This window comes from Pleurodeles waltl, chromosome 3_1, assembly GCF_031143425.1.
Source record: "Pleurodeles waltl isolate 20211129_DDA chromosome 3_1, aPleWal1.hap1.20221129, whole genome shotgun sequence".
In the NCBI taxonomy this organism is placed as follows: domain Eukaryota; kingdom Metazoa; phylum Chordata; class Amphibia; order Caudata; family Salamandridae; genus Pleurodeles; species Pleurodeles waltl.
Window position 1 is genome coordinate 1,103,575,627 of NC_090440.1, and position 13,856 is coordinate 1,103,589,482.

Below are 13,856 nucleotides of genomic sequence, written 5' to 3' on the forward strand. Positions count from 1 at the left end.
CAAAACGTTATGAGGGCCTAAGCGAGAACTATTCCCAATAGGCAAAAAAAGGCCTGCCACCGGAGGGGGAAAAGGCCTGGCAGCGAAGGGGTTAAAGACAAGCCTCTAATCACTGCTGAGCTTGACCATGATCCACTGTGTGATCAAAAATGTACTCATTAAAGATAAATAAAACTTGAACAGTCTGATTCAAGTCATTGCTGATTAGCAGCCGTAGTTTGCAGAGGACAGCTACAAAATCTCTTCTATGTACTGGATTTGCTTTTAACAAAACATGTGGTGTTTTTCCGAAAATTCTAAATTCTTAGCTACATAAATATTGTTTTAGGCTTTTTGTTACAGAACAGGAGAGCCCAGTATTTCACTTATTTTTTTAGAAGAGTATTTCCCTTTTCAATCCAATGACCCCAAATAAAGAAGCAATATAGGAAAAGGAATAGCAGGTGGTACGCAAAATGGCTGTATATTGCCATCAGGATTTTTGTGAAATTCACAAAGCTCTCAGCACCAGTCTTGAGGTTTATGATTTCTGCAGAAGCGTTTCTTCCTCATAGCCAGCTGGGTGGCATGGCAAGTTATATGTTCGCCAGTGGCCTATGCGTTTATCTACCGGCCCGAGACTGAATGGCAGCAGGGCAAACACAGCCTTTCATCCTTATTTCTAACACTTATAAACAACAAAAGTGCGGGATCAATGGTTGCTTGAAAACTTGTTTTACCATTTAATTTTTTGACACCAGTGGAATTCACCAGTATCCCCGTTTAACCAAAAAGGGGTGCTCTGAGCCCAGAGGTAGAGGCAGGCCCTGATCCCAGCTTTGGGCGAGGCTCCTCCAGGGCCCCTATGAAGCTCTCAGCAGCTCATACTGGCTTCTTTGCCCAATTAACTCACTGGCTATTGTGAGACCTGTGAAGAACAATGGCGGCTTTGAAGAGAGAAGTTTTGGCTCCTTGTCCTCCCTTTTCAACGGGCCGAGGATTAGAAACTGTGCACACAGGGCATTCAGAAGGACGGCTATTCCGTAGCCTCATGATTTCTTCATTAAACGCTAATTTGGAAGACATCTTGGTACAGGTTGACCCAGTCAGTTGTTTCCCACCTCCTCAGTGCTGCAACCACCCTTCAGCTCATGGGAAGAGATGTGCCTCAGGGATCCAACACAGAAGAACACAAAATATCAAGTGTGGAGGGAAGGAGTGTGGATGTGAAGGGGGTATGAGGCACACAGCTGGATATTTGAATAACGGCCACATTATGGACAGTAACACAACACAAAGAGTAACACACAATACAACCAGCACAAATACACACCTCACTTCTTTCAAAAATCTACAATAAGACATTTTAACCAGTCATCAAATTCAAAATATTTACCCACAATCCAATATGAAAATCTAGCCCATCTTTACCTGAGGAGGTCACACTTCCATTGAAGCAGTCCAGTTTTAATTAGAATGGAGTCCTTCTTTTATTTTTATTTTTGTTCTCTCTCCCACTAGAATGCGGAGAGTCCTTCTTCAGTTTCTACAGCTTAGAGCGCGCGATCCGGAACGAACAATTCCAGGTCCGACGCTCGTTTTTAATCCTCCGGCAGCGCCCGTTCTTCACCATTACGGGTTAGCATGTCGGAGGCTAGGTGTTCCGACTAGGACTATCGGCGTATTAAGTAAGTTGTTACTATGTCAGTTGGCTCCCCTGTCTCCTTTTGAAACTAATTATATATTTTTCTAAAATCTCGGCGAGGATTTTCTTGTCAGCAATTTGGGTGGGACCACTACGACCTTTAGATTCCTGGTGGGTTACTTGACTTGCCATCAACAGCGATTTTGATAACAATTAAGCCAAGACTATTATTGGTATTCTGTGGGTTCAGGATCATTGCATTCCGTTCTCTACATATGTATATATATTTTCTCATGTTTTTTGCTCTAAATGTTGATTTGTTATCCAACCTCAACCTCTTTTTATGATGACAACTGCACGTAGGGACAATTCTTGTCCCAGACATGCATTTCCCAAGGAGCCTGACCTGACTCTGGGGGTGGTAAGCTTATATTTATGTATAATATTGCACCATACACTATGTTCACGAGTGCACTTTTATCACTCAGTTCATTTAACTTTTTCCACATGTTTGGATTTCCATTTCAGGGTGACCTTTGGTAATAACCAGTCTACTTAATAATGTAAGTGATGGTTCTTTCTTATTTTTACTTTATATTGCTAAGACTGCATATACAATAGTCTTTGGAGAAGATGTTCAGAGATGAATTTACTTTTGGTCCTGAGGAAGCGTTGTGGGAACCGTTTGGACCGCTACACGTGAAACATGTCGACCATTTACTAGAATCCTTAGATTTTGGAATTTTCTAGCATTTTGAAAGTAATCGAGCAGTGTTACTCTTTATACTTTCCTCTGTTTTTAATCTTGGTCTCCATCTTATTTAGACTGATTAAATTATGACGTGGAGTTAAGGTGGTGAACCAATTTTATTTTTATATCATTCTCTCCTGTGTTTTTTGGATCCTTAAATCTCGTTACTATTCACTCTTTCTGGGTCCTCCTGCTACCTAGAGAGCGATATGGGCAAGAGCTCCCACAGGGAGCCCACTAGGCATTGCAGTACCAGCCTGGTGTAGATCGTTCCCGATGATGAAGCCAGTCATCCATTGAGATGCTTGAGGGTTTAACGCTCTTAGTCACTTTTGGTCCTCTGACTGGCTAATTTTGGAACAGTGTACACTTGTTGTATTTGTATCAGTTCCTAATTCAGTCACATCTGTTGAGCAACTCAAACTGAACTCCTTCTCCTCCAAAGCACCAAACTGAGCTATCTCTGGTTCCGCACTAAACCACATCACAGCAATTCTTCAACCATATAAAAAGAATGGTAACTATTAGTTAAGACTTGGCCATTTTTTAAACTTTCCCCCATATGATTTCACGGGACTTTCAAGGCATTGTAAACACCTTGTGATGGTCCCCAGTAATTTTCCATACTGTTCTCACAAGATGTTTGCAAATCATAACATTTATTTAAAATACAAATTTATCATCTACTCATCACAGCTCTAATCTCTTGCATATTTTCTCTCAAAAACAAGCACCCCAATATCCCCAAAAAGGTTCATCCATCTCAGGACCTTCCTGGGGCATTTTGGGTGATCCATGAAGTGGGGTTGAGAAAAATATGTTTGCTTGCATTTAAACAAAAACAGAAATTCACTGAAGAAACAAAGGTCAAAATTATTGTTTGGACTCGTAATAATATAAAACGAATTATTAAAATCCAAAAAACACTGAAATATACCTGTTATACTTTACTGAGCTAACTATAACTTACCCCTCCACTCAAATCTTTATTTATCAAAATACCTACATGCCATCCTGCCACCAAGAAGTAATCCTGAGTGAGAGCCATGTTACAGTCGGTGTGTATCTGCATGCTTGATTCTTGATCTTATGGTCCCACCATCAGCAAGTTAGAGTCATGAGTGATTCATGAGTGCCCAGAAACTTATCTAGTTCATGTGGTTCGGAATATTCAGTGGTTCTTCAATATATTGGGATAATCATGCTCACTGGTTTAAATAGTTCTAATTTAAAGTACAACTTGAACAGTCATTTCCTCCTAATGTTAGTGCCAGAGGTGTAATCAGTGGTACTTTAAGCAAAACGTGACAATTTGTATTCTTTGCTGGCAGTTGTGCAATTCTTGCAAGCTGGTATCATAGGAAGCAAGTTATTATAGGAGACAATTGAGCAATTGTGGCTGTGTTGGGAGGTCAAACTGAATGAGCCCACTTAAATTCTAGTGGGTATGGTAAATTTAATATCCAGCATTCGAGGATTGAATTCTACCATGAATCTGATCAAGTTGTCTCTTTTTGCTTTCTCTGATACTCAATAGAATCAAACATTTGTCACTGATGGAAATGAGTTCTAGATCTATAATTTTATGTTGTAGTTTCCAAAACTCCTGGTCTCAGAGAGGATGCCAATTTGCCCTGTCTTCCACATCAGGTAGCCATAGTTCAGCTGATTCAAAAGGTTTATGGAACAAAGCAATTTCCCAACATATAAATTTGACTTCAGGGCACATTTGAGGAACCTTAGACTACATTGTAGCCATCATGATGCCAATTGCCAAGTTCTATGCCATGGGTGACTCAAGTGTGACTTCAAGCATATTTGATGAGGTTGAATACAAAGGTTGCCTGTTCCCAGTGAGCACATCAGAGAGGAGCAGCTGGAGTGATGAATTTGAATAAAAGATGAGGTCTATTATCATAATTTAAGACCTTACTTAGACGTTGGGGCTTATAAGGATGTCAAGATCAAGTTATAAGATTTCTGGTAGAACATAAGTGTGCCAGACAGTGGGTATTGAAAGGGTCCCCTGGTTGGACTTGCTGTGTGTTACAAACTATGAAGCAAGGGTATGTGAGGTGTCCCTGTTCTGAGTGTAAGAAATGCAGTGCTCAGAGTTTGATGATGAGGAGAACGGGGCAGACGAGCCTCCAGTTCTCAGTCACATTTTTTCTCAGGGTTCATTTCTAATATGAATATTTATAATTTGAGGGAATTATACTCATATGGGAATCAGGGCATTGCTGTAGAAGCACCTCAGCCCTGTAACAGAAAGTGTCAAGTAGGTCACAGGAAAGATTGCTCTGTCCATTTGACCTGCTAATATCGTGGGTTATCAGAAATTCCAGCACCAAAATGCTTGAAACTGTACTGTACTGTATAGTGTCATATTTCAGTCTATGGGATTATCACTGAGAAGGCACCAATGAAGTCAACGGAGAATGGCCCCATGAAAGCCAAGAATGTTGGCCCAGGTTACTCAATAAAATGCTGTTGTCCTCAATATGGCCACTGTAACATATGGGTTGCTTTAGTTTTCCCAAGATATGGATCAGAAAGCATGGAATGTACAGACGGGCCAATTAGACTGTTGTAGGGTTCATCTTTGAGAATAGTATTTTTCTATATTGAGATGCCTTATTACATTACCGGCATTCATGGTCCCTTCCGTTGATTAGCCTCCATGGACTAGGTGCCTGCTCCACATGTATGCCTGCCTGTAAGTGGTCTCAGGGAAGTAATTCAGAATCAGATCAGTGATCATAGGGCTGCAACAGGAAAAAATATTGATTTGAGTGTAAATGACTGGAGCGTGCAGCCTTGATCCTTAATCCAACCAGGTAGGCATGCCAAGTTGGGAGAGGGATGGTCAATACACAGGTCCAACAGCACCAACAGAGTAGTCTTTGAGTTTGGAACATACATAAAGATGTTCTCAGCACCATCCAGCTTCCGTTTTACTTGAAAGGAGTTATGGCTTCTCCATAAGTGGAAAAGACCCATTGAGAATATCAGTCCATGCACTGAACGGAGAAGCCATCTTTGGCATGGTCTAGCTCTTCCCTCTAATCTGCTGTATCTTGAAACAACGTAATGAAGAATTAAGTAAATGAATAAACATATTCAAATGTCTTTAGAATTGATAAGCATTACAGATTATCAAATTTCTTCGATTTACACCTCAGAATTGCACCTCCCACTCTGGGAATATGAACAGTAAGGTTGAAAAAAGACTAGCAGGGGTTAATAGGAAAATAATAATTTCAAAACTATCTTATGCAGAAAATATAGAGTTCAAAATATACATTAACAATTTATCTATCAAACATAAATATCTCCCTACAAACGTTTCGACCTACACTTAATCACACTCTCCCCCTCAAAATTGCCCAGAGTGCAGGTAGAAAAGTTAATTAACCCAGTTCTAAATATGTGGAAAGTGATTTATCAGTACATTTACAAATTAAGTAGAGGGCAAATTTCACAAAATAAGATTTTGGAGTGAGTGTTTTTTATATGGAATCTCAAGCAGTAGCTTTAGGAGCTTGTGCAGAGGTCTGTCTTGGAAAGAAGATCATCGTTTCCCTTTCACACACCAACGACAGGAAGAACTAACCCCCAAGATGGCTTCATACTTGACAACTCATCCACAGCACAGAAAATGCTCACAGAGTGAAGTTAAAAAAAGTTAATATAAACATACTTGTTGGACTTTTTTCCTCATGCAGGGTCATCCCAAATCTTTTTGCCTCCTGCCCCCTATTTTTTCTGACCTATTTTTGTTGGCTTTAGAACTATGAGCACTTTAACACTGATAACGAGTGCTAAAATGCATATGCTCTCTGTATAAATTGTATTGTTGATTGGATTTCCATGATTGGCATATTTGATTTACTGGTAAATCCCTAGTACAGTGCACTAGAGGTGCCCGGGCCTGTAAATCAAATGCTACTAGTGGGCCTGCAGCACTGGTTGTGTCACCCACATTAGTAGCCATGTAATCATGTCTCAGACCTGCCACTGCAATGTCTGTGTGTGCAGTTTTAAACTGCCAATTTGACTTGGCAAGTGTACCCACTTGCCTGGCCTATACCTTCCCTTTTCTTACATGTAAGACACCCCTAAGGTAGGCCCTAGGTAGCCCCAAGGGCAGGCTGCAGTGTATGTTTAAGGTAGGACATATACCAATGTGTTTTATAGTTCCTAACAGTGAAAGACTGCCAAGTTTGTTTTTCACTGCTGCAAGACCTGTCCCTCTCATAGGTTAACATGGGGTCTGCCTTTAAATAAGATTAAAGCTTAGATTCCCTTTGGGAGCAGATAGACATGTGGAGTTTGGGGTCTCTGAGCTCACAATTTAAAAATACATCTTTTAGGACAGTTGATTTTAAGATTGTGTGTTTGAAAATGCCACTTTTAGAAAGTGGGCTTTTTCCTGCTTAAACAATTCTGTGACTCTGCCTGTTTGTGGATTCCCTGTCTGGGTTAGTTCGACAGTTGGGCTGTTTGCACCTCTCTCTAGACAGTGACACAAAAGGAGCTGGGTTTTAGCCTGCTTATCCTGATGAGCCATCTGTGCTAGGAGGCAGGGGAGAAGTGGTCACTTACACCTGAAAGAGCTGTGCCTGCCCTCACACAATGCAGTCTCCAACCCCCTTGTGTGTGTCTGGGGCCTGGCCTAGGCAAGGCAGGATTTCACAAACAAGAGAGACTTTCCTTTGAAGTAAGCCTACTTCAAAGGCCAAAATGGGTATAAGAAGGGCAGCCCAAACCACAGACTTTAGATCACTTCTGGACATCAAGAGGAATCTCTGCCTGGAGAAGAGCTGAAGAGCTGAGGAGAAGTGCTACCCTGCCTGTGACTGTGCTTTGTGGAGCTATCCTGCAGTTGCTGTTTCTGCCTGGTGAAAGGGGACAAAGAATGGACGCTGTTGTACTTTCCTGCTTGTGAAGAAATCTCCAAGGGCTTGTCCTGAGCTTGCCTCCTGTTGTTGAAGTCTCAGGGCCATCAAAGACTTCCCCTGGCAGCACTGGGACTCTCTGCTGAGACTTGTGCCCTGCCAAGTGATGCCCTATCCAGTTCCTGGGGCCTTGACAGGTGAAGCTGGCACACCAAGATTGAAAATCCACTCACAGACCGCCGTGCGAGGAAATTTCCGACGCAACACCTCCGAGACACAGCTGAAGAAACGACGCGCTGCTGGCTTCGTGGCTGAAATTGATGCTCTGCATGTAGCGCGGCTGGAAGATCGACACAAGTGGCTGAAGAAATGACGCGCCACACCGCTAACGGAGGCTGGTAACATCACAACCCACACAGCGCGTTTCTGCTGATACCGTGCAGCAGGATTTTCAACGCAAACCTTGCTGGGTGCCGAAAAACGATGCAACGCCTGCAAGGACCGGAGTGCTTGCCCATATTAATGCATTGCTCTCCTGTGGAGAGGAAAAATGATGCACGTCGACCCGACTGGAGAAGGAGAAATGACGCACGGTCTCGCAGGTGAGAAATCAACACATTGCTAACCTTTTCAACGCATACTCGCCCGTGCATCTTATTTTGAAGCTACCCAGGTACTTTTCAATGCTAACAGTGTTTTTACTGTTTACAAAAGGATTTAATACTCTTTTGCTTTTAAAATTAATAACTTGACTTGTGTATGTTGGATTTCTTTTGTTGGTTTGGTCTTGTTTTGTTTAGATAAATATTTCCTATTTTTCTAAACATGCGTTGTGTCATTTTGTAGTGTTTTCACTGACTTACTGTGTGTGTTGGTACACATACATTACAACTATACTCTGAAGTTAAGCCTGCCTGCTTGTGCCAAGCTGCCAAGAGGGTAAGCGAGGGTTAACTGAGGGTGATTCTCCTTTACCCTGACTAGAGTGAGGGTCCTTGCTTGGACAGGGGGTAACCTGACTGCCAACCAAAGACCCCATTTCTAACAATACTCATCACAGACTCGGCTGCACAAAGCAGGAAGGCAGTGGTCTCTCTAGTGCCTAATGGAACTGATTCTTGAAGCATTCTGCACTCCTGAATATACCCATTCTGCGATCAAAACGTAATTCACAGAAATGTACCAATGCAAATGTGATTTGTCAATGCATTTATAAGCATGGCAGGATTTCTACATTTGTAAATTTAGGAAGGGTTATTTATTTAAAGTTCTAAGAATATCCTACAAATATAGGCCCACCAACCTGTAGGTTTGGGCATACTCAAACCCCTTACCGTGGGATTTACACTCAGTAAGCACTTTCAAATGTACTTGTGTCTAATTCCAGTAAACTCTTTTCACTACGGGAATGCTAAAAAAACGTCCCCCAAACTCAAAGAAACAGAATATTTAGGCCCAGATTTATGCTAAAGTGGCGCAGTGCGGTCCTGCACCAAATATAGCAGCACCGCGCTGCACCACTTTTGAAACACAGGGATGAGCTGTATTTAGAGGAGTACACCGCACCCCTGCATTTCCCCCTGCGCTAGCACTGAATTATGCTGCCTAGAGCCAACGCAGGCATTCTTGCACTATAGTCCAAGGGTGTCTGCGTTGAGGGGATAGATTGTTTTTGTGCAGGAAGTGCACATAAAAAATCTATAATGGCAATTTGGCAGTCCTATGTGTGCTGCAAAATGCAGCACAACTAAAAGTACCAAAGCCTCATTTTGAATGCTCATTTATGTGCAGGAAGGTGTCCCTTCCTGCAAGTAAGCAATCACCCATGCCAATTCGATTCTTCTATGTGTGCTGCACGATGCAGCACACATAGAAAAAGCAAAAAACAAGGAGGAATAAAAGCATTCTGCCTTGTTTGCCATGCTAACGCCACCCCTGGGGTGGCATTAGTTTTTGGCGCTACCTCAGGTTTACAACAACTCGCAAATTTGAGGAAGTGTCAAAAGGAAAGGGTGTTGAGGTGGAACACCCACTGGAACACCCATTGCACGCTTCTCTGACACAGAAAACTGCATTGGAGGGGCCTATAATTACAAGGGGGTGTAATGCCACAAAAACGTGGCATCACACCTCATTGTAAATATGGAGCAATGCTTAGAGCCACCAGGGTGTCAAAGAAAGTAACACCCCTAAATGTTCAAATGTAGGTCTGTATCAGATTTCCACACCGAATTTCTCACCTCGTAGAAATTCTGCATGGTTTAATTGCACGCATGAGATAACTCCTGCAAAACGGGAACTGTTATGTTACAGAAGCACTCCTGGAACAGTATCATGATCCCATGTTCAGACCTGTGTCAGCACAGAAGGTGTCTATGTGTTTATTTTTCATGTCTTCAGTGCATAGATTAAGGCCCAGACTTATGGGGGCCTTGCGCCATTCTAGTGCCACATTAGCATCATTTGTTTATGCTAATGTGGCGGTGGAAGGCCAGAAAGGCTGTGCCATATTTACAAAGTGGTGCAATGCTAGCATTGCGACACTTTGTAACCGTTTGTGCCACATTATGCCTGCACCAGACATCATGTATGCAAGGGAGCGTTCTGGCTCTATGGTGGCCGAAAAAATGGCACAAAGAACTCTAAGAGATTTTTTTGTGTCAGTTTTATGGGCATTTTTAACACCTGCTAAGAGCATGAGTTAAAAAGAGGCTCTGGTTGTTTTCAATTGGCCTCTTGGTGCTTTGCAGGATTAGTGTAGAAAAAATGTACTCTACTCCTGCAAAGTGCCAGACTAGTGTCAAAACTTATGACACTTGTCCCCTGACTACCACCATGGTGTGCCGTATTTTAAATACAGTGCACACATGGTGTTGTTAGGGGGGCACTAACGGATGCAAGAAAAGTGGTGCTGCACTAGGTGCAGCTCCACTTTTCATAAATCTGCCCCTAACTCTTTAGGGCAGATTTACTAACGTTTTGCGTCAAGTTTCTGTCACAGAGCCAATACAAAACAGCACAAAATGTTTATTTGGAGTTTACTTTAGATCACAAAACTGATTTTGTGCTGGAAAATTGCCTGAAAGAAACACAAAGCAACACTTTTCAGTGCTTTGGATTACTTTTCTTCGGGGAAGGGGGCGTTGGGTGTCCATGTTTTTTATGCAAAACTCTCCTGCTAATAATAGTAGACAAGGTGTTATATTAAAAAATAGCAACGCTTTGAAATGGGTGTTAAGCAGTGTGCATGTGTGCTGAACTGTACAGCACACATTCAAACTAGGAAAAGCTTTTAAGTTTGTCTAGGAATAGAAGTTTGCACCGTTAGGGTATCCTTCTTTACAAAACTCATGCTAGACATGACAAATGCAGCTTTGCACTGTGGTACAAAAGCGTGTGCATTGCATCCTCATATTATGCCAGATCCAGGAAAAGAGAGACAGTGACAAATTTTAGTAGATATTTTTCTGTCCTGCTCTCTCGTGCAACGCAGCATAGCAACTGTGGTTGCTGCACTGCGTTGCATGGCATCTTTGCAAATCCGTCCCTGTTTCCAATCTCTGCCATCAACAAAAATGCTCTAGCTCCGGGATATATTGCGAAGTATAAGATATGCGCGGAATGAGAGAAAAAGAAGCAAACATCCTCTTTAACGCTCAACAGAAAATGGGGTCATGGTAAAACAGCTGAAATTTTGAGAGAACTTTGTACGAATTAATAATTTGCTTCAAATGGTGCTTCAAATGGTGCAAATAGCCAATTTATAGATCTGCTGTTTCCGAAACAGGTGCATTGTGCACGTGTGTCCCTTGCGCATCACTGTGAGGACCAAGTAATATGTGCAACCAGAGTCACGTTAATTTGATAGAAGTGATAGTGTTACGCAATGCACAACCTCCTGCTGTCCATCTCTCTACAGCATGTAGAGACGCTGCAATCGACATGGCAAACAAATCCTATTTACGCTCATACAAATCCCTTGCACACAATTCGCTCTTAGCTCGCCCTCTAACTTCGAAAACAAGTGTTTGCTGCTGACAACGTGACTCCCATGATTTGCTTTGCATTTCAAGCGTTGTTCGGTACTTTGAGTGAAACCCTTGTACACTGCATTGCCCTGGCACCATACCAGCACCCATCAAGTTAAATCAAGCAGGCATTTTTAATAGGGTGTATAAATCCCTCATTCCCCACCAAGCAGAGCTAGGAAGATGCCGCATTATGTACTTTCGTGAAAGGCCCTGGAAGCCTGCGCATCCTGCGGCACAGTTGGTGTCGACTGTGTAATTAGTATTGCATTTCAGATGATTAGCTACATTATTTAATTGCCTGGTACATTTCGTATCCCCAAAGTCTGTTTCATACGAATTGCGGCTTAAAGGTGAGTCCGTTTCAGGCGCCGTACAACTCGAAATAAATCCCAGTCAGAAAAGACGATTTCATGTACATGGTTTATGACGTATTTACAAATCTTGTAGCACTATTAATATTTTTATTTTTTCTTTCATTAAAGGGAATCGAGTTACAGGAAAATATATCAACATGGCAAGGAAAACCTAATAAATTAATCGCTTAAGCACTTTCCCCAAAGGGATTAACTAACAAAGGTCATTGAAAGAGGAGACAGTTATTAAAAAATGACAAAGTAATGCAATGTGTTGAGAATATCTGACTTGTTGTAACACATTTAGCGAAAATTATTTTACCAAGTTTAAATCAGAAAATCCTGTTATATAATTAACTTCATACGTAACTGGTTTTCAACGCCGTATGTAAGGATGTCGTGTACTTTTGCTTTTCGGAAAACCCTTGATTAATGCCGGTTTCGTGATCCCAGCAGTTTAAATCGTCAGTGAATTTGTCATTTTTACAGCACAAAGTAACTTCTTTCTCCGTAAGTCTGTGGCAGAAATTCGTAGCTGGATGTGGACAGGTGCAAAGCCTCTTATGACATTTATGAAATCTTTCCGCCCAAAACAAAACCAATGGCACTGCAACACAAGAATGCAGGGTTTTCCTATGAGGTTTTATTCCTTAAAAATGGCAAAAGGTATCCTGTGGAAAAGAAGTTCCTGTTTGAATCTAAACTGATGTGAACTACTAGTTTACTGGAAGGCTAAAGGGTTTCCTATATAAAGGAGGAAAGCCTTCACCCACCCTTATAGAGTGGTTCATTATAGGGCTCCTACTTACACCCAAGGGCATGAGCAACAACCGCGTGTGGCATGAGTAATCTTCAGATGTTCTGAGAGAAGAGGGTCATATGGGAGTTATATGTGAATGTAAAAATGAGATGAAAAGATAGGAAAAGAAAGAGACAAGTATTCAGTGTTAAAACAATCTCTTAGGTGGACTGGATCTCCTTTATTACTGTCCCGTAATGCGTATATTTGAAAAAAAAAGCAGGGAGATAATTTGACCTGAAATTACATTGACATGCCTGTGCCCCACTAAAAGATGTGACTGGCCTTTCTTCATGACCAACAAAAAGGTGTATTAAGCTCTGATCAATAACACATTGTCATTGAAAACAATATCAATTCACAAAAGTATCTCTGTTCAATACTTAATTACTTAACTAGCAACACAAATATCATTGACCAAACTATTACCATTAAAAATATATATTTCCATGAATACCAAAACCACAAATAGCATAAAAAAAATATGTTATCGATCCATGAATATAAATAAAGCCAAAAATATTGAAAACACACAATATTGACTACACTAACATTGTAGAAACCAGAAACAAATATTACAAAATAATATGACTCTATTTTTCTTAAACAACAAATACAATTAAACTTTACATAAATCAACATATTTTCTAACTAAATTCATCACATTTTATAACAATATAAAAACTTTAAACATATAAGTACCATACACTTAAAAACATCTGATAATTAACAAACAAAAATACTTTCTACAAATAATGTAATTTAAAAACATGAATTAATTTAATTTAACATAAAGAATACTTTCAAAATAGCATAAGAACACAGAAATATATATTTCACATTAAAAGAGAAACTGACACAAAAATAAAAACAACTGTAAAGCAAACTAACCAAGAAAAAGTGAAATTTAATTCAAAATACATCTGCTGGACTGGCAGCAGAAAACCAAAAAAAGAAACACTATCTTCACAAGTGACTAAAACATTTATTTTAACATAGTTGAAAGTGACATTTAAATAAAGTAAAATTCAAATAACTAAACACACTTCCTATTTTTTTATCTACAAAACTTTAGGTACTAAAGAAAAAGACCATCTAGAGCTTACAGACCCACAACAAAATTCAACAATCAAGCACCTGGAAAAAGGCACCTAAATATTAAGTAAAGCTAAATATCAACTAAACGGTTAAATGTAAAAACTACAACTAAAAACCCCCAACCCCTACAGACTACTCGGAAATAAATGTTTACAATATAACTAATATAACACGTTTTCCACTAACAGTAAGACAATCACCTGATTCAAAATAGAACACTTTTAACAGAAAACTGAAAAAACTGCTGTCTTAATCAACAATGCATATTTAAGTACAAAATGTAAAACAATTATTATAATACT

The 13,856-nt window shown here is 40.5% G+C and overlaps 1 long non-coding RNA gene across 1 annotated transcript; it reads left to right on the forward strand.

The window, feature by feature from the left end:
• Positions 1–1,553: 1,553 nt before the first annotated feature.
• Positions 1,554–12,626, forward strand: LOC138283317 (uncharacterized). The gene is made up of 3 exons (XR_011201185.1): positions 1,554–1,667; positions 2,153–2,187; positions 11,787–12,626. It is a non-coding gene; the product is annotated as an uncharacterized lncRNA (long non-coding RNA).
• Positions 12,627–13,856: the final 1,230 nt, after the last annotated feature.